We start from the raw sequence: 22,179 nt of genomic DNA, 5'->3' as shown, positions 1-22,179 counted from the left end.
AAGGTCATACAGCGGTTTTCCAGGACAGGTTCCACTCGGAACAGGCTTTGCCAGGGTCGACCAAAGAAGTTGAGTCCACGTGTTCGGCGTCATATCCAGAGGTTGGCTTTAAAAAATAGACACATGAGTGCTGCCAGCATTGCTGCAGAGGTTGAAGACGTGGGAGGTCAGCCTGTCAGTGCTCAGACCATACACCGCACACTGCATCAACTCGGTCTGCATGGTCGTCATCCCAGAAGGAAGCTGACGCACAAGAAAGCCCGCAAACAGTTTGCTGAAGACAAGCAGTCCAAGAACATGGATTACTGGAATGCCCTGTGGTCTGACGAGACCAAGATAAACTTGTTTGGCTCAGATGGTGTCCAGCATGTGTGGCGGCGCCCTGGTGAGTTCCAACATGAACATGAATTCCAACATGTACTGTGACATTCTGAAACAGAGCATGATCCCCTCCCTTCGAAAACTGGGCCTCATGGCAGTTTTCCAACAGAATAACGACCCCAAACACAACCTCCAAGATGACAACTGCCTTGCTGAGGAAGCTGAAGGTAAAGGTGATGGACTAAACCCAATTGAGCACCTGTGGCGCATCCTCAAGTGGAAGGTGGAGGAGTTCAAGGTGTCTAACAGCCACCAGCTCCGTGATGTCATCATGGAGGAGTGGAAGAGGATTCCAGTAGCAACCTGTGCAGCTCTGGTGAATTCCATGCCCAGGAGGGTTAAGGCAGTGCTGGATAATAATGGTGGTCACACAAAATATTGACACTTTGGGCACAATTTGGACATGTTCACTGTGGGGTGTACTCACTTATGTTGCCAGCTATTTAGACATTAATGGCTGTGTGTTGAGTTATTTTCAGAAGACAGTAAATCTACACTGCTATACAAGCTGTACACTGACTACTCTAAGTTATATCCAAGTTTCATGTCTATAGTGTTGTCCCATGAAAAGATATAATGAAATATTTGCAGAAATGTGAGGGGTGTACTCACTTTTGTGATACACTGTATATCCGCAGAGCCGCATACCCAGTAAGGTTTGATGCAATGTCAGTTGTGACACATTCCCCAACCTTGGTCTGTACCAGATGCAATAGCCTTTGTGTCCTCAAGTATCAGTGAGTTGGCAGTTCAACACACTTTTGGTGGTTTATGGGTCATACTTTCTCAGACCACTGCTGGTAGGTACTATCCACAGATGCCTGTGGGCACCCCTTGTTGTTTTTTAGATACTTTGACCAAGTCAGATGGGCATTTTGACTGATGTGTAACCGCAGAGCTGCATACGCAGAAGTGTTTGATGCAATGTCAGTTGTGACACATTTCCCAATGTTGGTCTGTACCAGATGCAATAGCCTTCATGTCCTCAAGTATCAATGAGTTGGCAGTTCAACACCCTTTTGGTGATTTATGGGTTGTACTTTCTCAGACCACTGCTGGTAGGTACTATCCACGGATGCCTGTGGGCACCTCTTGTTGTTTTTGAAATACTTTGACCAAGTCAGATGGGCATTTTGACTGGCGTGTAACCACAAAGCCGCATATGCAGTAAGGTTTGGTGCAATATCAGTTGTGGCACGTTTTCCATGGTTGGTCTGTACCAGATGCAATAGCCTTTGTGTTCTCAAGTATCAGTGAGTTGGCAGTTCAACACCCTTTTGGTGATTCATGGTTTGTCCTTTCTCAGACCACTGCTGGTAGGTCCCAACCTCTTGTTGTTTTTGAGATACTTTGACCAAGTCAGACCCAAAGACAATAAGAATTTAGCCATTATTAAAGTCAATTAGGTCATGTTGCATATTTAAGGAACTATAATCAGCCAAACATTTAACATACCTCTGACCAATGACATTCCTAAATTTTTTTTTGCATTTTTCCCCAATTTTCCTTCCAATCTAGTCATGTCCACTTACCCGATTGCATTACGCTTCCTTTTTACTGATGTTGATCTCCACCTTGGTTGAGGAGAGTCGAGTCTAACACACGCCCCCTCCGACACGTGCAGTAACCGACTGCATCTTTTCACCTGCACGAGGCGAGTTCATATGTGGATCAGCGACTCTGTGCAGACGCCATCAAGACGCCATCAATCAGCCAGCAGAGGTCGAAATTGCATCAGTTATGAGGTCCCGTCTGGCACTCCCCTTGAACAACAGCCAATCGTCGTTCTTGTAAGCGTCAAGCCGGATTCCACTGCTGGAGATCAACATCAGTAAAGCCCGGCCAGCATTCACTTTTTAGGGTGTGATCATGGCTGGATTACTGACCGGGCCAGTGGGGCCAGCGCCCAGGGGCCCTTGAGGTCAGGGGGCCCCGGGGGGGCCCTGGCCCAAAACATTTTGCGATGCCTATCAACATTTATGATACAATATATTTTTTTTTCCGAGGGCCCTCCATTTTAAGGATCCTCTGACTATTAGGGACTTTGACCCCAGGGCCTCTTGGGGGCCTTAGCCATGCTTTTGGGGGCCCTAGCCATGCTTTTGGGCCCTAGCCATGCGTTTGGGCCCCTTATGAAAATGGATGAGGCGTTGTGGCACTGCTCTGACTTCGACTTCTGGCTATTAGGGGTACTAGGAAAGAGGGGGGCATATTTGTAGAGGGCCCTGGTTATGAGAGCCCCTACCAGGGGGCCCTAGAGAAGAGCAGGGCATACCATTAGAGGGCCCTTGATCACGAGGGCCCCTGCCCTTGACTTCCATAGAAGTCGTTTACCATGGCTCCTTGACTTTCTAGGGACCTACAAATTGCCAGGCAAGCTCTCATATTTCATAACAGACGTTTTGTTGCAAATATGCGATTCAGGCCCTTACTTAATGTTTCTGAATTTGTATTGTTTCAAAATTATTATGTTCAATTTCTCTTAAGCGCAGAGACACAAATTAATTTAGCAATTTTGCAATTATTTAAATTTAAGACAAGCAATTTCAAGCAGTTTGAATGCATACACACACTTAACTGAGCTATTTGATGTTCTTTTCATGCCTGACAATATGTCCAACAGTGAGCTCACTTTAAAGGCTAACTCACTCACTGCAGCATATCCTTCAGATCTGAACATGAGCCTGGCAGATGAATTGATACAATACAAATCATTCATAACAGAAAAAGAAAAATGTCCTAGTAAAATGCTCAAAACCATGATAAATTTGAATTTACAGTCAACCTTTCCAAATGTCTACATAGCACTTAGACTTTTTTTGACTGTGCCTATCACAAATTGTGAAGGGGAGCGTTCATTCTCCAAACTGGCTCGTATTAAGAATGAACTCAGGATTAGGATGCGCCAAAACCGCCTGAACTCACTATCACTTCTGGCCATTGAATCAGATTTGGTCAGACAGCTTAATTTTGATGAATTAGTGGATGACTTTGCAAGAAAGAAGAGTAGAAAGAAACTTATATAAAATAGATTCTTGTGTTAGGGTTAGTTATTGACAGGTTGTTTAATGTATTAATTTATTTATGTTTTTGGAGGGGGGGGCGCGCGGGGTGGGTCCCTGGGCAACTCTTTGCCCAGGGGCCCAGACTATCCTTAATCCGTCCTTGGGTGTGATCATAATGTTTTGGCTTATTTGTGTATGTACAATTGAACTACACACAGCCCGTTTTCATAGTTTGTATATTTGTATTGAAATTCATAAACTAATCCTTAGGCTTTTAATCTGACAGGAAATGAAGTAGAAGCAATTTCATAAACGGACAGATCCCTGTATTTAATACTTTTAATATCATCAAATTAACATACAAACTTATACAGTATATTGATGCACATTCAGGCTTGATGAACTATAAAGCTAATATAATAAAAGCATAAGCTCAATCAGGGAACACAATTATAAACTTTATTAAGTAGAAATGCTGGAGCTATATATATACTGTATATATACAAAATAACTGAAACACCTGGTTTTAGACCACAATAATTTATTAGTATGGTGTAGGGCCTCCTTTTGCGGCCAATACAGCGTCAATTCGTCTTGGAAATGACATATACAAGTCCTGCACAGTGGTCAGAGGGATTTTAAGCCATTCTTCTTGCAGGATAGTGGCCAGGTCACTACATGATGCTGGTGGAGGAAAACGTTTCCTGACTCGCTTCTCCAAAACACCCCAAAGTGGCTCAATATTATTTAGATCTGGTAACTGTGCAGGCCATGGGAGATGTTCAACTTCACTTTCATGTTCATCAAACCAATCTTTCACCAGTCTTGCTGTGTGTATTGGTGCATTGTCATCCTGATACACGGCACCGCCATTGGATGCACATGGTCCTCCAGAATGGTTCGGCAGTGACGCCGCCCATCTAGCACAAGTATTGGGCCAAGGGAATGCCATGATATGGCAGCCCAAACCATCACTGATCCACCCCCATGCTTCACTCTGGGCATGCAACAGTCTGGGTGGTACGCTTCTTTGGGGCTTCTCCACACCGTAACTCTCCCGGATGTGGGGAAAACAGTAAAGGTGGACTCATCAAAGAACAATACATGTTTCACATTGTCCACAGCCCAAGATTTGCGCTCCTTGCACCATTGAAACCGACGTTTGGCATTGGCACGAGTGACCAAAGGATTGGCTATAGCAGCCCGGCCGTGTATATTGACCCTGTGGAGCTCCCGACGGACAGTTCTGGTGGAAACAGGAGAGTTGAGGTGCACATTTAATTCTGCCGTGATTTGGGCAGCCGTGGTTTTATGTTTTTTGGATACAATCCGGGTTAGCACCCGAACATCCCTTTCAGACAGCTTCCTCTTGCGTCCACAGTTAATCCTGTTGGATGTGGTTTGTCCTTCTTGGTGGTATGCTGACATTACCCTGGATACCGTGGCTCTTGATACATCACAAAGACTTGCTGTCTTGGTCACAGATGCGCCAGCAAGACGTGCACCAACAATTTGTCCTCTTTTGAACTCTGGTATGTCACCCATAATGTTGTGTGCATTGCAATATTTTGAGCAAAACTGTGCTCTTACCCTGCTAATTGAACCTTCACACTCTGCTCTTACTGGTGCAATGTGCAATTAATGAAGATTGGCCACCAGACTGGTCCAATTTAGCCATGAAACCTCCCACACTAAAATGACAGGTGTTTCAGTTATTTTGTCCAACCCCTGTATATATCCTGTTATAAGATTACACAGGTGCCCAAACGTTGCTGATGCGCCACTTTTCTCAATTCCCTGCATCCAGCAATAAAGATGCTGCTTTGCTCTTCTGCAGAATGCTGGGAGAGATAAAAGCATTGCCTTTACTACACAGCACAATTTCTAGTAAATGAACACAAAGGGCGTCAGCTATGAAAAATTAAAGGAAAACAAAATGGCCCACTATGAGCTACCAGAGAAAGCTCTGAAACTGTACCATAGAGATGAAACAACTTTCTTTCAAAAAATCTTCCAATAATTAGTGTTTCAATTATAGTAGCCAAAAGCTGATCCAAAATATCCCACCAGTGAATAACTGGGTTGAAATCTGTAGACTGTAAAGTTCATAGCTTATGATTAGCTTTACTGTTATATTCATGAAATCATTCAATGACCCCTCATCCACTGTGAATGAAGGCATTGTCAACCTTGAACAGACACAGGATAGAGAGCATTATAAAGTCAGATAAGTTTGTTTACTGAAGCTCCTGCCATCTTTGCCTCAATAATGAGCCTTTTTAATTCAATCCGAATTTTTTTTTCCTAAGGGCATTCCTATAGTTGCTTTAAAACCAAGTCTATTGTCAGAAGAGCTGTACAAATAAATGTAACTAATCAAACCTGGGGCGGCACAGTGGCTCGATGGGTAGCACTGTCGCCTCACAGCAAGAAGGTCCTGGGTTCGATCCTCAGGCGGGGCGGTCTGGGTCTTTTCTGTGTGGAGTTTGCATATTATCCCCGTGTCCGCGTGGGTTTCCTCCGGGAGCTCCGGTTTCCTCCCACAGTCCAAAAACATGTAGGTTAATTGGAGACACTGAATTGCCCTATAGGTGAATGGGTGTGTGTATGTGTGTGTGTGTCCAGGGTGTTACTGTGTGCTTTGCGGCCACTGAAAAGCTGGGATAGGCTCCAGCACCCCCTCGCGACCCTAACTGGGTAAGCGGTTAAGAAAGTGAGTGAGTGACTTTGTGCAAAGAGGCACAGTCATGTTGGAACAGGAAAAGGCCTTCCGCAAAGTTGGAAGCAAATTTATTTTATATTAGTGTTTATGAAACTCATTCATGAACTCATTTATGGGGGGGGGTCTACAAACTTTTGGCCACAGATTGTAAATTTATTTATTTATTTAGTATATATTTTTAATTATTTTAATGGGCATTTAAACAGTTGTCACAGTTGAGGTTAGCAATTAAATTAGAATAGAAAAAATAAATACAAATAAAATATTAGTAAATTAATAAATAATAAATAAATCTAATAGATAACGTGCATTATTATAATCTTATAGAACTAATAAAATGGCTAACAATCGTAAATAAATTGACTAGTTATAAACAGCCAGCCAGTTATTTCTATCACAGAGGAAAGTCAGTGTGCGGAGGCACTGGTGCATGTTCTTTTATTATAGGTAATAAAATCAGCTGGTTTGATTAGATAATCCAACACTAAACCTTTTCATAACATAATCATTCTAATCAAATCTTCTAAGTTCATACAACTAAACTACACTGCGCTACGTAACCACTGCAGCTCTGAATATAAAGCATAAATACTTACGTTTGCCATTCCTACTCAAACCAGTTTTGTGATTTACTGACTAAACTGTACTGTAAGGAATATTGGGCTAGACGTGACGAGAGGGGCGGACACACACACACAGATGTTTAACAAACCGTTTAATAATAACGAAACACAAGACAGGATTACACAAGACAGGTTGGAACAAGACAAGACACACTAACACATGACCTAAGCTAAATGCTAATCTAAATACTAATGCTAATCTAAACATACATGAACAAAGCTAAAGCTAAACACATGAAACAAACAAACCTAAATCCTAAGCTAAGCTAACACTAGTGATGTCAACCTCGAAACGCAATCGATTCATTTGAAGCTCAGTGTTTTGAAACGTTGCTTCGAAGTCCGTATCAAAATGAAAAAGTCACGTGACTGTCCCGGAAAAGGTTTTATTACGTCACGCTGCTTCAAAACGTTTCGAAACTGATCAATTGTATATGTCAATGTGTAATAAATATTGCACAGCCTGGTTGCACAAGACCGATGTTACTGTTTGACCACTGATTGGACACTAGATGTCACTGTGGTGCGATGATTCGAATGTTTCACAGGATCTAATATTTTTCCGAATCATTTGTTTCATGTGCTTCGATCTCTCAAAAGCCCCACTTATGCCATCACTAGCTAACACTACACATGAACAAGACTAACAGTAAACAAGACTTCTAAACATGAGCAAGAGCTAACAGACAGGAGCTAACAAAGTAATGAGCTAAGCAAAATTAAAATAATATGAAAGCTAAAGCATGACAAGGGCAAAATAGTCTTCCCCTGACTGATCCCCAGCTCCCTTCTTAAATCCCATGAGCTTATTACCTCAGACGAGGTGCAGCTGTGGGTAATTAGCCGGAGACCAATTACAGTGAGCGGACATTGGCTTGCCAACCTAAACAAAACTTCTCTAACATGTGCCCCTGGAGAGAGGGGCGTGGTACATAAACTCACTCCAGGAGCACAGAGGCTTGATTCGTGACATGTACATTATCAAATGATTAATTACAAATCAATGGTGTATAGTATCATGTAGAGCAGCAGTAATTCAGGCAGAGAATTTTTCTTAACCAAATACACCATATTGCCAAAAGTATTCACTCACCCATCCAAATCCAAACTTACTGCAGAGTCGATTGCTACAGACCATCAAACTTCATGTGGCCTTCAGATTAGCTCAAGAACAGTAGAGAGCTTCATGAAATGGGTTTCCATGGCCGAGCAGCTGCATCCAAGCCTTACATCACCAAGCGCAATGCAAAGCGTCGGATGCAGTGGTGTAAAGCACGCCGCCACTGGACTCTAGAGCAGTATAGACGAGTTCTCTGGAGTGACGAATCACACTTCTCCATCTGGCAATCTGATGGATGAGTCTGGGTTTGGCGGTTGCCAGGAGAACGGTACTTGTCTGACTGCATTGTGCCAAGTGTAAAGTTTGGTGGAGGGGGGTTATGGTGTGGGGTTGTTTTTCAGGAGTTGGGCTCGGCCCCTTAGTTCCAGTGAAAGGAACTCTTAATGCTTCAGCATACCAAGAGATTTTGATCAATTTCATGCTCCCAACTTTGTGGGAACAGTTTGGGGATGGCCCCTTCCTGTTCCAACATGACAAAGCAAGGCCCATAAAGACATGGATGAGCCAGTTTGGTGCGGAAGGTCTTGACTGACCTCAACCAGATAGAACACCTTTGGGATGAATTAGAGCGGAGACTGCGAGCCAGGCCTTCTTGTCCAACATCAGTGTCTGACCTCACAAATGTGCTTCTGGAGGATGGTCCAAAATTCCCATAAACACACTCCTAAACCTTGTGGAAAGCCTTCCCAGAAGAGTTGAGGCTGTTATAGCTGCAAAGGGTGGGCCGACATCATATTAAACCCTATGGATTAAGAATGTCACTCAAGTTCATATGCGTGTGAAAGCAGACGAGCGAGTACTTTTGTCAATATACTGTAGTGTATTTTATTACTTATAATTAATAATTGACTTCATTCATTTTCGTTCCACTACACACAGTGCACAAAGCTCCATATTTTATAATCCTCTGATAATTCCTGCTTATACACCAAGAGAAGAAGAAGCAGTGGTGAAAAAACGGTGTCCCTTCAATTTCATGAACCTTTAATAAAGGCTTTTTTTCTGCCTTCATCATCATTAAAAAGTAGTCGAGACTTTATCCCATATCCTTCACACGTAAAATCCGTTCTGATCTAGCAGCTTCATAATACACTTATTAAACCTCTAATGCACCATGTAGGAAATTATTACTGCTTTATTATCCTCCCTATCAATTTACACATTCAGCTAATAACTGTGAATACCCCTCCGAATACTCACCCGGTGTTATTTGCCCAGAGTAATTAGGAATGACTTTGTGCCAACAGAAGAGCTCAGGGGGTGAGAGAAAAAAATAGTTTTCTAGTGCAGTGCCATGTGTATGGAGTGTGTAGTGCATACTGCAGTATGTAGTGTGGATTGTGTTCGATGTGTGTATTTGGCAGTGTTTAGAATGCAGTGTGTATTGTGTAGTCTGTATTGTGGATTGTGTAGTGTGCAGTGTGTATTGAGCACAGTGTAGTATGTGCTCAATACACGCAAATGTAGAAATGTTTAAATACAGGTTAAAAACTTTTCTTTTTTCTTGTGCCTATGATCGAGCTCGAAATTTTTGCTATTACCCTATTTCTTTTAGTTTTTCATGCTCTTAATAATTCTTTTTATAGTGTAGTGTACATTCTAAATTGTAGTGTATATTTTACTATATTTTCTTTTAGTTTTCATGTTTTAATTGCTTATCTCTCTTGTTTTAATTTCGCATTTCCCAAATTGTAGGGTATATTTTACAATATTTTCTTTTAATTTTTCATGTTCTTAATTTTTATCTCTCTTGTTTGAATTTCATGTTGTCTTAATTGTAACTAAATGTTTGCAAGAAGTCTTTCTGAGGTTCTAGATCTCAGGAATGTTTTAATGCTTTTAATTTTTCCTTATGTAAAGCACTTTGAATTGCCACTGTGTATGAAAGGTGCTATACAAATAAACTTGCCTTGCCTTGCCTTGCCTAGTATGCATAGTATGCAGTGTGTAATGTGCAGTATTTAGTGTGTATAGTGCAGTGTGTATTTTGAGTGTCACTTTTCTCATGTGTACTTCAGCTGCTGATGAATTTTTAGTGAAAGGCTGCTGATGAATATTTGATGCAAGTGCATTGGTGCATGCTGGGAGTTGATGTCAGTGAAAGTGCTGAGGCGGCTCGGCTAAAAGCTGTTTGAATGTTAATCGCTTTGATTGATCGTCCATCACTGGTATACCTGACAGTTAGAAACATGGAATTGTATTTGTAGCTTTTCTACTCTGAAGCACAAGATCAGAGTGTTAATGTGCCACTGATCTCATCATTTATTAATACTGTAAACAATTACACAAGATCTACGTTAGATCTGCTATATTCTGTGCATCTTAAACATCTATCTATCTATCTATCTATCTATCTATCTATCTATCTATCTATCTATCTATCTATCCATCCATCCATCCATCCATCCATCCATCCATCCATCCATCCATCCATCCATCCATCCATCCATCCATCCATCCATTCATCCATCCAACCTCATTTTAGTTTATAGAATTAATATACTGTATATATCATGTATTTGTTAACCTTTGTTAACAAAAAATAATTAAAAATTAATTAAATAAATCCTAGTTTTTTAGGATTAAATACATAAAAAAACTAAACTAAATTAAGTGACATTTCCCAGCTACCTTAAGTTGTATACTGTACTAACTGTGGGTTAGTCCAACCTCAAACAACCCCAATTTATAGGCATAAAGAACTTACCAGCTGTAGTCAATCACGTACAAAATGAGGAGGCCATGTCTTAACATATTGCATCAGAATGTAAAACATATCCAATTATTTCATGCACACAAACAGTGAACTGTCTGGGATGATACTGATCATGATTCTACCAATTATGCTAACATGATGCTTCACGCCGGAGCCTCCTGCATTGTTACAAACAGAACATCAGCTATGAAAACATACTGAGACAAGCCGAAGGCAAATAGTTACATTGTAAATGTGTCAGTAAAGGAACAGCGGCTTCTGTGAGAAAACTCACTGAAATCATTTTGCAGATTCATACCAGACAAACAATCAGTGTCATTAGTGAGTGAAACACTCATTACAATACTGACTAGTATAGAATACTGACTCAAATATTAACTACAACTGGGTATAAATACTTTAATACAACATCAGCATAAAATAATTACATAATAATTACCTTCTGCACCAGTATACAGTATATCAAATGAAAAACATGTTGATGCATTTTAATATATAATTCAATGTATATATAAAATAATTTAAATATATAATTTAACCAAAATGTGCACATTTTCAATGTACATTTTATACACTGTCCCAACTTTTTTGAAGTTGAGTTTGTGTGTATATGAACAGAGCGTCTTTATTTTTCTTCCTCTTCTCCCCCCTCCTATATATCAGCCATAACATTAAAACCACCTCCTTGTTTCTACACACACTGTCCATGTTATCGGCCCCACTTACCATATAGAAGCACTTTGTAGTTCTACAATTACTGACTGTAGTCCATCTGTTCTTCAATGGTCAGGACTCTCCCAGGACCACCACAGAGTAGGTATTATTTGGGTGGTGGATCATTCTCAGCACTGCAGTGACACTGACATGGTGGTGGTGTGTTAGTGTGTGTTGTGCTGGTATGAGTGGATCAGACACAGCAATGCTGCTGGAATTTTTAAACACCTTACTGTCACTGCTGGACTGAGAATAGTCCACTAACCAAAAATATCCAGCCAACAGTGCCTCGTGGGCAGCGTTCTGTGACCACTGATGAAGGTCTGGAAGATGAGCAACTCATGAGCAATTTTAAGATGAGCTAAAAATGTATGTGGAGAAACAGATGGACTACAGTCAGTAATTGTAGAACTACAAAGTGCTTCTATATGGTAAGTGGAGCTGATAAAATGGACAGTGATTGTAGAAACAAGGAGGTGGTATATATATATAAGAGTATATAAATATAAAGTATGTATATAAGAGATGGTGGGCGGAGAGAAAGACAGAGAGGCTGAACATATTTCAGATACCTCAGAGTTTAGTCTAGTCCACTGGGAAATTAATAGTAATATGAACTGCAGCCACACTGCCTAGGTCAGGCCTTTTTTGTAAAACTACTCAAATCATAAGGCCACTTATTAGACAGCAGCTGTAAACCTTCTCTCACTCTAAAAAAATACAATTGACAATCTGATTAGGATCTGTACAAAAAGATATCAGACAGATATAAAACCTTCTTTACTTCTAAAAATTGAATTCAGTTATCAGAATGGGCGTCCCAATACTTTTGGCTATATAGTGTAGGTCTACCTTTGAATTCCAGGTGTGAGTGAGAAAGTAAATGTATGAGTGTGTCACCCTGCAGTAGATGGGCAGCCTGTCTAAGGTGTATTCCAGCCTTGTAGCACCAGACTATTGATAGTCAGATTAAATCTACAAAACTAAACTACATTATATGGCCCAATATCCTAGCCACACATTTACATTTTCAGTATTTAGCAAACACTTTTATACAAAGCTACTTACAGTATACAGTCTAAGCAATTAAGGGTTAAGGGCTTGCTCAAGGGCCCAACATTGGCAACACGGCAGTGGTGAGGTTTGAACCAGCAATCTTCTGCTTACTAGTCTAGTACGTTAACTAACAGGCTACAACTGCCCTACACTACACCTGCTGCAAACAGAATTAAAACAAATTATACAAAATAAATGTTGTTTTCAACTTCCTGGCAATAGTGTGGACCCTTGTGTAAGTAATAGTCCATAAGTTTGGTGTAGAGGAACTCCAGTGGCCTGCACCATGCACACAGCCCATGTCCTTTGGGATGAATTGGAATGTGATCAAAAGCAAGGCTTTCTTGTTTAACATCAGTCCCTTACCTTACAAATGATCTGTTGACTGAATAAAGAATTTGGAAGACACTGTGAAGCTGACATTAAAAAGTCTAGAACTAGAAGAAGAAAAACGCCTTTATTTAGACATATATACATGTACAGATGTACAGTACAACGAAATTCTTTCTTCGCATATCCCAGCTTGTTTGGATGCTGGGGTCAGAGCGCAGGGTCAGCCACAGAACAGCGCCCCTGGAGCAGAGATGGTTAAGGGTCTTGTTCAAGGACCCACCAGTGGCTGCATGGCAGAGCCAGGATTCGAACTCTCAACCTTTCAGTTGATAGCCCAAAGCTCTACACACTAGGCTACCACTGTCCACTTGATTTTATCCTTGGTACCAGAACAGCTTTGACCAACCAGCACCAGACCAGCATAAACCAACTGGGATTGCAAACATGAAATTTATGCTGGTGTGGAAATAATTAGGTTTAAAATGTTTTTTTCCTAAATAAACAAGGCTGCTGAAATATTCATAGAACGTTCCACAAACTTGATTTATTAAAAATGTAATCTCCATGTTTATTCCTTCTAAAATACCCATAATCAGTTGATCATTTACTGCCACATGAACACATCTCCTTAATCTTATTTTTTTATTCACACTCTTGTTCTGAGTTTTAACATAAAAATGTAACAAAGCAAATCAGACTTTCATGTGTTTTTGTAATTGGTTGAGATTTTAGCCTCTGTGCCTGCTGACCTTCCCGAAAGAGCCGACGCCTCTCTATTTGATCCTTTTGAGGATCCGTGAATATGAATTTGTTTGGATGTACACTCACCAAGCACTTTATAGATCCTTATTAGCTTATTAGAACAGCTATGACCAACCAGCACCAGACCAGTACTGACCAGCATAAACCAACTGGATCAATTTGTTTGGATGTACACTCACCAAGCACTTTATTAGGAATGCCCATCTGGTACAAACATTCACTGATTATTTTATATGCTACATGTACCATACATATAGATCCTTATTAGTTTATTAGAACAGCCATGACCAACCAGTACCAGAACAGCACTAGTCAGCATAAACTTGGATTACAAACATGAAAGTTATGCTGGTGTGGTAATAATTAGGTTTAAAATATTTTTCCTAAATAAACAAGGCTGCTGAAATATTCATCTTCATTTTTGAATATAATCTCCATGTTTATTCCTTCTAAAATACCCATAATCAGTTTATCATTTACTGCCACATGAACACATTTCCTTAATCTTATTTTTTTATTCACACTCTTGTTCTGTTTCAACATAAAAACGTAACAAAGCAAATCAGACTTTAATGTGTGTTTGTAATTGGTTGAGATTTTAGCCTCTGTGCCTGCTAACTTTCTCCAAAAGAGCCAACGCCTCTATTTGATCCTTTTGAGGGTTCGTGAATATGAATTTGTTTGGATGTACACTCACCAAGCACTTTATAGATCCTTATTAGTTTATTAGAACAGCTATGACCAATGAGCATCAGACCAGCACTGACCAGCATAAACCAACTTTGGTTACAAACATGGAACTAATGCTGGTGTGGAAATAATTAGGATTAAAATGTTTTTTTTTTTCCTAAATAAACAAGGCTGCTGAAATATTCATCTTTATTTTTATATAATCTCCATGTTTATTCCTTCTAAAATACCCATAATCAGTTGATCATTTACTGCCACATGAACACATCTCCTTAATCTTATTTTTTTATTCACACTCTTGTTCTGAGTTTCAACATAAAAACATAACAAAGCAAATCAGACTTTCATGTGTTTTTGTAATTGGTTGAGATTTTAGCCTCTGTGCCTGCTAACCTTCTCCAAAGGAGCTGATGCCTCTCTATTTGATCCTTTTGAGGGTTCGTAAATATAAATTTGTTTGGATGTACACTCACCAAGCACTTAATAGATCCTTATTAGTTTATTAGAACAGCTATGACCAACCAGCACCAGACCAGTACTAACTAGCATAAACCAACTTGGATTACAAACAGGAAATGTATGCTGGTGTGGCAATAATTAAGTTTAAATTGTTTTTTTCTAAATTAACAAGGTTGCTGAAATATTCATCTTCATTTATTTAATGTAATCTCCATGTTTATTCCTTCTAAAATACCCATAATCAGTTCATCATTTACTGCCACATGAACACAACTTCTTAATCTCATTTTTATTTTCACACTCTTGTTCTGAGTTTCAACATAAAAACGTAACAAAGCAAATCAGACGTTATTGTGTTTTTGTAATTGGTTGAGATTTTAGCCTCTGTGCCTGCAGACCTTTGGTCCTGGATTCTGTAAAGTTGCTTTGAGACAATGTCCATTGTAAAAAGCGCTATATAAATAAATTTGACTTGACCTTCTCCAAAGAAGCTAACGCTTCTACATTTGATCTTTCTGAGGGTTTGTGAATATGAATTTGTTTGGATCCATTTGTTTGGATGTACACTCAGCAAGCACTTTATTAGGTACGCCCATGTGTTACAAACATTCATTGATTATTTCCCTTAATTTCCTTCGGGATTAATAAAGTATCTATCTGTCTGTCTGTCTGTCTGTCTGTCCGTCCACCCGTCCGTCCCTCTTATTTTATATGCTACATGTACTGTACATATAGATTCTTATTAGCTAAATCGAACAGCCACGACCAATGAGCACCAGACCAGCACTAACCAGCATAAACCAACTTGGATTACAAACATGAAAATTACCCTGATATGGAAATTATTAAGTTTAAAATGTTTTTCCTAAATAAACAAGGATGCTGAAATATTCATTTTGATTTATTTCAATATAATCTCCATGTTTATTCCTTCTCCATAAAGGAGATTCCTTTCTCCATGTTTATAACACATCTCCTTAATCTTATTTTTTTATTCACACTCTTGTTCTGAGTTTCAACATAAAAATGTAACAAAGCAAATCAGACTTTAATGTGTTTTTGTAATTGGTTGAGATTTTAGCCTCTGTGCCTGCTGACCTTCCCATAAGAGCCGACAGCTCTCTATTTGATCCTTTTGAGGATCCGTGAATATGAATTTGTTTGGATGTTCACTCACCAAGCACTTTATAGATCCTTATTAGCTTATTAGAACAGCTATGACCAACCAGCACCAGACCAGTTCTGACCAGCATAAACCAACTGGATCAATTTGTTTGGATGTACACTCACCAAGCACTTTATTAGGAATGCCCATCTGGTACAAACATTCACTGATTATTTTATATGCTACACGTACCATACATATAGATCCTTACTAGTTTATTAGAACAGCCATCACCAACCAGTACCAGAACAGCACTAGTCAGCATAAACTTGGATTACAAACATGAAAGTTATGCTGGTGTGGTAATAATTAGGTTTAAAATATTTTTCCTAAATAAACAAGGCTGCTGAAATATTCATCTTCATTTTTGAATATAATCTCCATGTTTATTCCTTCTAAAATACCCATAATCAGTTGATCATTTACTGCCACATGAACACATTTCCTTAATCTTATTTTTTTATTCACACTCTTGTTCTGTTTCAACATAAAAACGTAACAAAGCAAATCAGACTTTAATGTGTGTTTGTAATTGGTTGAGATTTTAGCCTCTGTGCCTGCTAACTTTCTCCAAAAGAGCCAACGCCTCTCTATTTGATCCTTTTGAGGGTTCGTGAATATGAATTTGTTTGGATGTACACTCACCAAGCACTTTATAGATCCTTATTAGTTTATTAGAACAGCTATGACCAATGAGCATCAGACCAGCACTGACCAGCATAAACCAACTTGGGTTACAAACATGGAACTAATGCTGGTGTGGAAATAATTAGGATTAAAATGTTTTTTTTTTCCTAAATAAACAAGGCTGCTGAAATATTCATCTTTATTTTTATATAATCTCCATGTTTATTCCTTCTAAAATACCCATAATCAGTTTATCATTTACTGCCACATGAACACATCTCCTTAATCTTATTTTTTTATTCACACTCTTGTTCTGAGTTTCAACATAAAAACATAACAAAGCAAATCAGACTTTCATGTGTTTTTGTAATTGGTTGAGATTTTAGCCTCTGTGCCTGCTGACCTTCTCCAAAGGAGCTGATGCCTCTCTATTTGATCCTTTTGAGGGTTCGTAAATATAAATTTGTTTGGATGTACACTCACCAAGCACTTAATAGATCCTTATTAGTTTATTAGAACAGCTATGACCAACCAGCACCAGACCAGTACTAACTAGCATAAACCAACTTGGATTACAAACAGGAAATTTATGCTGGTGTGGCAATAATTAAGTTTAAATTGTTTTTTTCTAAATAAACAAGGTTGCTGAAATATTCATCTTCATTTATTTAATGTAATCTCCATGTTTATTCCTTCTAAAATACCCATAATCAGTTCATCATTTACTGCCACATGAACACAACTTCTTAATCTCATTTTTATTTTCACACTCTTGTTCTGAGTTTCAACATAAAAACGTAACAAAGCAAATCAGACGTTATTGTGTTTTTGTAATTGGTTGAGATTTTAGCCTCTGTGCCTGCAGACCTTTGGTCCTGGATTCTGTAAAGTTGCTTTGAGACAATGTCCATTGTAAAAAGCGCTATATAAATAAATTTGACTTGACCTTCTCCAAAGAAGCTAACGCTTCTACATTTGATCTTTCTGAGGGTTTGTGAATATGAATTTGTTTGGATCCATTTGTTTGGATGTACACTCAGCAAGCACTTTATTAGGTACGCCCATGTGTTACAAACATTCATTGATTATTTCCCTTAATTTCCTTCGGGATTAATAAAGTATCTATCTGTCTGTCTGTCTGTCCGTCCACCCGTCCGTCCCTCTTATTTTATATGCTACATGTACTGTACATATAGATTCTTATTAGCTAAATCGAACAGCCACGACCAATGAGCACCAGACCAGCACTAACCAGCATAAACCAACTTGGATTAAAAACATGAAAATTACCCTGATATGGAAATTATTAAGTTTAAAATGTTTTTCCTAAATAAACAAGGATGCTGAAATATTCATTTTGATTTATTTCAATATAATCTCCATGTTTATTCCTTCTCCATAAAGGAGATTCCTTTCTCCATGTTTATAACACATCTCCTTAATCTTATTTTTTTATTCACACTCTTGTTCTGAGTTTCAACATAAAAACGTAACAAAGCAAATCAGACTTTAATGTGTTTTTGTAATTGGTTGAGATTTTAGCCTCTGTGCCTGCTGACCTTCCCATAAGAGCCGACGCCTCTCTATTTGATCCTTTTGAGGATCCGTGAATATGAATTTGTTTGGATGTACACTCACCAAGCACTTTATAGATCCTTATTAGTTTATTAGAACAGCTATGACCAACCAGCACCAGACCAGTACTGACCAGCATAAACCAACTGGATCAATTTGTTTGGATGTACACTCACCAAGCACTTTATTAGGAATGCCCATCTGGTACAAACATTCACTGATTATTTTATATGCTACACGTACCATACATATAGATCCTTATTAGTTTATTAGAACAGCCATGACAAACCAGTACCAGAACAGCACTAGTCAGCATAAACTTGGATTACAAACATGAAAGTTATGCTGGTGTGGTAATAATTAGGTTTAAAATGTTTTTCCTAAATAAACAAGGATGCTGAAATATTCATTTTCATTTATTTCAATATAATCTCCATGTTTATTCCTTCTCCATAAAGGAGATTCCTTTCTCCATGTTTATAACACATCTCCTTAATCTTATTTTTTTATTCACACGCTTGTTCTGAGTTTCAACATAAAAACGTAACAAAGCAAATCAGACTTTAATGTGTTTTTGTAATTAGTTGAGATTTTAGCCTCTGTGCCTGCTGACCTTCCCAAAAGAGCCGAAGCTTCTCCATTTGATCCTTTCGAGGATCCGTGAATACCCGTGACTCTCTCTGTTTAGCCATGGTCTCATCTGAGCATTTTTCACACATGAAAATCAATTTTGGAATTCGTTGTGATGAACAGCAATGCGAGTCTGTTTTGTCACGCTCATATTTTCACTCGGTTTCTCTTTTTCACACTGTTGCTGCAGAAAATAGGTCTTTTGATTGGAGGAGAAAACAAAACAAGAAAAAAAACCCTTACGTTTTTAGATTATTTTTGAACACAGAAGTCGGATATGTGGAATACGCTAAAATAGAATAGGATAAAAATATAAGCATATGAAGATAAAATACAAAGTTTTTCAAATCTAATGTTGCCAGAAAGAAAAGATCTAAAAGGCCCAAGGCCTTGTCGTAAAGGGAGAATCCAATATTATGTTTACAGTTCTCAAAGACAAAAACAAAGCCTTAGAAAACAAGCCTATTGCAAGAAAATAAAAGTTGCCAGAAGGTTTTCTTTTGCACGTCTAAGAGAAGGAAAGAATGGAAGACTTTTTGGCAGAACATGGAGCGTTTGATTCAGAGTGGTTCAGCAGAGTTGTGTGGAGTGAAAGATCATGATTTGAATTGTATGATGATTCTCTAGAGAGGTGTCTTCAGAGATGAGAGTTACAATAGTGAGTGCATCTCCATGTGGATAAACATGAAGGAAGTGTCGGCTGCTGGTACTGGTGTGATGATTCACTGTGAAGACATTGCATGCATGAATTTAATTGTTTTTATGTTATCATTGCAATTTTTTTGGAGTTTGCATGTTCTCCTTGTGACCTCATGGACTTCCTCTGGATGCTGCAGGTTTTCTCTGGTAGCGCGTTACCACCACAATAACTCGGGTCCTTGCCTGCCGGCTAGGCTGAGCGGCCACATGAACAACGATTGGCCTGTTGTTCAGATAGGAGTGGGATTAAACCGGATGGGGTCTCTCTCTCATAACTAATGCAGTTATGACCTCTGCTGGCTGATTGATGGCACCTGCACAGAGATGAGAAAAGAGTGCTCTCAGGGTGTGTCTCTCCGTACACAGTGCTGAGCTGCGCTGCACTCGTCAAAGTGTAGGTGACAAGATGCATACGGCATGCTGCTCACGTGTCAGAGGGGGCGTGGGTTAGCTTTGTTCTCCTCAATCAGAGCAGGGATCGGCATTGGTGAAGAGGAAGCATGACGCAATCGGGCAATTGGACGCGCTAAAAAGGGAAAAAAAAGCATTAATAAAAAGTATATAAAAAAAAAGAGCTCTGGTTCTTGAACTGGTTCTGTTCGGGTTTCTTTGAACCTTTGTGTTTTTTAGAGAACGACTTTTTCACCATTTTTTTCCCCCCTAATCTAGTCGTGTTCAATTACCCTGATTGCGTCCTCTATACTGATTTGACCCTTCACCACTGACTGAGGACGCCTCTCAACTGACATACGCCCCCTCCGGCACGTACAGTCAGTACAGACTGCCTTTTTCACCTGCACGAGTCAAGTTCATACACTGATGGGCACTGTGTATGGAGGGCCACACCCCATCAACATTATTCCTCAGCCCTGTGCAGGCACCTTCAGTCAGCCAGCAGGGGCCGCAGTTTCACCAGTTATGAGGACCTATGATCCGATCTTTTTACCCCTATGAACAACAGCCAATCGTTGTTCATGCCGCCCAGCCCAGTCGGAAAGGCAGAGCTGATATTCGATGCGATGTATTCGGAATCCCCATTTTGAGTGGCTTTTCACCAGTTTTTAAGAACCAAGCCTACGTCATCAACGGTTGGCGTTGTGCAACGAAAGTAAAGAGTAGTAACACAATGGCGGAGTGTGTAGATTACCTGTGAGCATTTGTGCTGTTGTCACAGATGTTCGTTTTTATGTAAAAAGCATGGCTCAGCTATTGGTAATAAAAAGACGTAGGAGGTGACTCCATTTGTCATGTTTGTTGCCATTCTTGCTTTCTTTAGTGTATTTACGTGGGAAGTGTTTTTCACCGCGACCCTCGGAGCAAATAGCCGACTTGTGTGATATAACCATCAAACCCAGTCTAAAATACAATACATATACAGTATCTGTTTTTAGCTGTATTTACTTCATGTGTGGTGGTTCTGCAGCTCAGGGTTCTGAGAATCAGAGTCGAAAAAGCTTAACGTATAAAAGCTTGGTTGAACGTGGCTGAATATACTAAAAGTACGACATAGTAACACTAAACTTCTCTCCATCATTACTGGTTATAAGAGCTCTGTACTGCCCACATTCATCGCTCGTTGTTTTAGTACAACAAGCCACGTTAAGCTTTATTTTTCACGTTAAGTGTTTTTCGTACTTCATACTGGGTTACTTTTACCGCCTCATATCACACAGTTCATCGCTTTTGAGGCACTTTGAAAATATCAGCGAATATCAGCGGCAAACTGGCCTTAAAATTCAATCATGTGAACTTTAAAAGATGGAAGTAGAGCATCCAACTCCATACAAGACGACAGCACAGCGGTTTTGCAGTTTCTCATGTGAAAGCACCCAGACCTCTACACTTTGACACGCCCACAGGTGACGTCACGGTTCGCACTGAAAAACCAAGTATTCTGTGGTGCCAGATTAGAATGCAAGTTTTCTGTCTGGGTATGGGTGCTCAAGTTCAAAGACATGCAGTCAGGCCAGTTGGAGCTTCTAAAATTACTAGTACTACTAAAAAGTGTGTGTCTGCCCTAGGATGCACTGGCAACTTGTCCAGGGGGTAAAACAGGCAATGAATGAATGAATAAATAAATAAATGTATGAATGAATAATGAATGAATAATTTATTTTCTCCAATCCCTTCATCCTGTGCCAAATTACAGTAAACGGTAAGAATATGTCCTAGACAAGACTCTAATAAATCACATATTTACTCACTCACTTCCATACACCTGGAGGCAATAGAAGCAATTGAGATTATCCAGTCTACCTTCTGCATGTTTTAGGAAGTAAGAGAAACACAGAGAAATCCCCAGGCTGACAGAAAGAGTACGGAAAACTTTTCAAAGGCAGTAACCAAAGGAAAGCAGAAATCCTTCTGGAATGTTCTTCTACAAGTCCTGCATGGATTAATGTGTAATGTTGGAGCTCAGATTTACTTTATAAACTGTAAAGTCCAGAACTTCCCATAAACGTTTAACGATGGTTAAATTGTTTATTCATTGATTGTCTGTTTTTCCACTGATTTAACCTATTAGGGCTCACAAAGGGTTTGATACTATACCCCAGACAGGTTGCCAGTTCATCACAGGGCAAACACACACACACACACACCTAGGGAGACTTTGGTATCTCCAGTTAACCTGACTTCATGTCTTTGGACTGTGGGAACAAAGCCACTAAGACATGGGAAGAACGTGCAAACTCCACACTTAAAAGACCCAGACCACTCCTAGGAATCAAACCCAGGACGTTCCAGGTGTGAGGCAACAGTGCTACCCACCAAGCCACAGTGCTGCCATGATTAACCTAAGCAATAGTATATCCTGTCTTGCTGTGTGCTTACTTCTTGCTTACTACAAAGTAATGTTGTAAGAACTGAGTCTATGCATTCCACCACAGGCCAATTGTCCAAG

The 22,179-nt window shown here is 39.5% G+C and overlaps 1 long non-coding RNA gene across 1 annotated transcript in view; it reads left to right on the top strand.

The window, feature by feature from the left end:
• Positions 1-22,179, top strand: part of LOC134323089 (uncharacterized) — a 147,614-nt gene that overhangs the window by 22,140 nt on the left and 103,295 nt on the right. The window lies entirely within an intron of this gene.

The sequence above is a fragment of the Trichomycterus rosablanca genome, chromosome 11, assembly GCF_030014385.1.
Source record: "Trichomycterus rosablanca isolate fTriRos1 chromosome 11, fTriRos1.hap1, whole genome shotgun sequence".
NCBI lineage: Eukaryota > Metazoa > Chordata > Actinopteri > Siluriformes > Trichomycteridae > Trichomycterus > Trichomycterus rosablanca.
Note: the sequence above shows the minus strand (reverse complement) of the source record. Positions and strands in the feature narration are given on the sequence as shown.